Below are 4,535 nucleotides of genomic sequence, written 5' to 3' on the forward strand. Positions count from 1 at the left end.
AAATTTTCTCAAAATCTTGACTCTTATTTTCCACTCTTGTGTCAATGGATTCAAAGTAGCCACATCAAAAAAATAATCCTTTTTCCCTATTTTTTTCTTGATAGCATTAGAAAGTAGGTTAGCCATCTTAATAAGTTCAAGTCTCGAATGTAAATTCTTATACTTGGGAAGCAAAATTCTTATTCTTCCGATATAAATAGAGCTTGGGATGCAAAAATATATGTATATTTTACATTTATTTACGTATAAAATATTCTCATCTATTCTAGTTTTCTTATAGGAATAGTGTTATAGTGTTAATAATCATCACATTAATATATTTTTAATAGTTCTTATTTATTGCATGAGATAACAACGCACACCTTACATAATCATGAAACGAAAATACTGAATAAAGTTTAATTATATAAAATAGATTATTAATCCTCATCTGAGCTCTCATCTTCAGGATTCTATTATGGTCGTTCACCCCTGTGTATAATTAAATAGAACAATAATTATCAACATCGCAGCTTTTTATTATATATTTTACAATATGCAACGAAAAATAAAAAAGCATTGTAAAACGTAAAACTTACAGCAGCGTCTCCAAGTTCAATTCCATGAACTCTACATCAAGGAAAATTCTTGAACAGCTAGGTTAAGTAATAAGAGATGGGATGCCTATATAAGTTATAGAATAATGAGAAGCTAAGTTTCAAAAATGGTACACAATTATACAAACAATATGTGAAATAACATTATACACAAAGATTCTCCAAAAACGCAACGCAATATGAGAAATCTTGACTTGAAGATGCCGAAAATCCTCTTTAGCACATTTCGTAAACTAGAATGACGGTAATTGAATAACTCATTTTGATTTACGGGATCTTTTCCTTGTCCCCTAAAGTCTTGGAGATGATAACGAGTACTTCGAAATGGAGCTAAAAAACTAAGACGATTGGCGAATCCACAATCAAGTAAATAAAATTTTCCTGAAATTTCGTAAAGCACACAAGTGATTATAAGAAGATTAATAACAATCTTTTTTAATCATAATATCAGTGAACTTTTAATTGGTTAGTGTTTTGTGTTAAAGCATCATGTAATACTTTTGGGTCATGAGCTGAACCTTCCCATCCACTAAGAACATATATAAATTCTAAATCAAAATTACATGCGGCAAAAAAAATTTGCGATAATTGTCCTTTTCGGTTACGATAACTAGCTGTGTCTTTTCCAGCTACAATTGCAAGGACATGTGTTTTTATCAATAGTAACCACACAATCCTTAAAATATATATATATATATATATATATATATATATATATTAAATATTTGGGAGTTACTTAAACAAAAAAAGTAGAAGAAATCACATACCTTTAAGTAAGGATAATACCGTGTATTGAGAATATTGACCTCTCGAATCTACCTTCAGCATGAATATACCTCGAATTTTGACCAACAATGAACAAAAACGTTGCAAGCATTTCTCCAAAAACGCAGAACACACATAACATGATGATCTTCATAAGCAACATCAAAAATAACTTCCTCCCACTTGTTTCCAAATTCTTTTGCGGATTTTCCCACCGCAACATAGGATATTTCTTTGTAGCTGATCATTATAATGCATGTTAATCTAATAGAAGTTTAACTTAAATCCAAACATATAGGCGATTCAAAATATGCTTACGTTTCATATGTAAGGGTGAAGGTTACTACGCTCTCGGTATCAGAGCAGCCATGTTGTTCATCGATAAATGTTACTTCACAGAGGAGTAAAACATTGGAGACAATACCGCTAGCATCTGCTAACCAATTCAAAAGAAAATATTTTAGAAATTTTTTGATTTCGAAAAATCCAAAATTGTAAATGTATTGAATATACAGACTATAACTACACATACCTACACAATATTTTTTTATCTTCCACTTCGGAAATGAGAAGTAGCATGGATGTAATAAAGTTGTAATAAGAACTCCAAGACTTCTTTTCCACTTCGCGCATTGTTGTTTGGTAGATCATCGTTATTGTCAAGTGATGGCGAGAATGTTTGATTGGCAAATTATTTTCCATAACTTAAAATTTTGAAAATAGATACCACTTTTCCTCAAGAATGAGATTATGGAATGGTGATGCATACCGGATGTATAGAATTGTTGCATCAATCCTACAACCATGTGTTATAAAACGATGTATCATTTGACATTACACGATAAATATACTTAGCATAATAAAGTTAGACGGAAAAATATACAAATGATTCACCTGCTGATCTACTAATATCATATTCTTCCTCTTCCCTTGTGAATCAAGCTTCAGCTTCCAGGTAGCCAAAACTTTAACAAAAACACTCCAGGTAGTCGAATACGTAGAGATGTTAACGAATGAATGTTGTGCTGCCATTTTGTTTTTTACAGAATGATGTTTTCTATCGTTCGAGTAGGAATTAGATTTGTTTAGCTGAATCTTCTTCCTTGAAGGTGTTTATATAGAATGAAAAACAATTAGTTATTAGATGTTTCTTTTTATTATATTCTTTAACTTATCAATATATGAACGGTCAAAAAATAAGTGCATAATTGAATTACACAAAATTTTCAGTCAATACTGACATTGTTTTGAATGAGCTTTGACTGTGATGTTAACATGTCAATTGGCCTTATTTTAAATTCACATGTGTTAGCTTGAATCCGATTTGGTTATGTCTGCCACGAAGAGGTGCGAACAGAGTCATTGATTGTCCCTAGAGAGATTAACATGAAAGATTTGGTCTCCCGTTTTTGAAGCACGCTCGGTCTGATGAAAGCCTAAGGGGGGGGGGGGAGGGGGTAGTTCAAATCATGATTTGGAAAGATTTTGTGGAGTTTATAATATTTTGGTGGATTTGTTATTATTTCCTATTTTTTAAAAAAGGAAAATAGTTTGAGATTTGGTGAGATTTTAAAAAGAACTTAGCTGATTTCAAAAGATATTCTCACATGTTAAAAGAGATAAGAAAGTAAGGCTCACAATAAGGCGATCACTCGAGCTGACCGGACATGCTTTCAAGTGTACAGAGTCAGATTGCAATTACTTCTTGCACAAAAGAGAGGGAAGCTGAACCTACATAGGAATTCTTAGCTTTATCGTTTTTTGTTTTTAATTTTGGGCTGATTTTTGTTTTTAATTTTGTTTGGTCTAAAAATTATGGGCTTCACGCCTTTTTTTAGCAGCTTACACAAACACTATCGATACGTAAGGCTGTATTTCTCTTCCAGTCAAGGTCAGTTTTTCTCTTGATTTACTTTTGTTAATCTCCATATTTTGTTTCAGTTTCTTTTGTCAACTTTTTGATTCACTTCGTTTTAGTTCTGGATTTGGGTGGGATCCTGAAACGAAGAAGTTCACACCTACATATGAAGTATGGGATGACTTTTTGAAGGTAAAAACATTATAATATACAACTTGAATATAGCATCGCTGCTTATGTATTAAAACTAACCCATACAAAAATTTTAATATATATAGGCTCATCCACTTAAAACAAATTTACGTGATGACACATTTGAAGATTTTGAGGACTTGAGAATTATATTTGAATCTACTAGTACTGCAACTGGACATAATGCAGTTGGTTTAGGCAATCCTATTGATGGAGGTCCTAATCAAGTTGGAGACACCGATGCGATAAATCAATCAAGTCATGACCAGATGGTGAATGATGTAGAGTGCATACCATACGATGAAAGATCTGTCTATGAAGTTTTCTCTTCACTAGAGAATAGCAGGTTAGAAAAGCTTCCTCCACGTAAGAAAGCGAGAACTGACGCATGTAATTCGAACAAAGCTAGTGATGAAGTGAATACGGTAGCAGATTTTTGGCATGATACAGAGAAGATGGGAAAAAGAAACTAAAGAAAAGGAAGCTGATGACAAAGCTAATAATGTGTGGGAGCTATCAAAGAAATTCATGATTTGACTGATGATATGCATAATGAGGCTATGACAATGGTTCACAGTTTATGTATGAAATTTTTGTTCGTGCATATTTCCATAGAAGAGCGTAAGGGATGGATTATATGAAGCCTTCGTAAACAAAGTGAATGAAGTTCGATACATCAATATGGAGTGAGGATGGTTTTAGTTTGAGTTTTTTTATTACTTATATTTTTTTTATGGTTTCGTTAGTTTTCATTTTTGTAATTCATACGTTATACGTTATTTTAACTATATTTTCAATGCATATTTTCTTTACGTATAATCTACTCATCTTCCATGATCACTTGAAGCGATGTAGAGAGTAGCTTCTTTTTTTGGAAATGTATTATGTCACAGGTAAAGAACAGAAGAGTTATTGAACATTGTTTATTAAGATTGGTCATGGAATTAGTAATTGAAAATGGTACAAAAACACACATATTTATATACATATATATATATATGTATATAACTCACATATAGGACCCTCGTATATTTTTTTGGCGGCCAAACATTGGAGGCAAATTTTGGAGCGTAAATATTTGGAGGCAAAATATGGTTTATATATATGTAAATGATAGTTGCCCT

The 4,535-nt window shown here is 32.0% G+C and overlaps 1 pseudogene; it reads left to right on the forward strand.

The window, feature by feature from the left end:
- Positions 1-2,027: 2,027 nt before the first annotated feature.
- LOC17896670 lies at positions 2,028-4,076 on the forward strand (annotated as a pseudogene).
- Positions 4,077-4,535: the final 459 nt, after the last annotated feature.

The sequence above is a fragment of the Capsella rubella genome, unplaced genomic scaffold (genome assembly GCF_000375325.1).
Source record: "Capsella rubella cultivar Monte Gargano unplaced genomic scaffold, Caprub1_0 scaffold_1, whole genome shotgun sequence".
Lineage (NCBI taxonomy): Eukaryota > Viridiplantae > Streptophyta > Magnoliopsida > Brassicales > Brassicaceae > Capsella > Capsella rubella.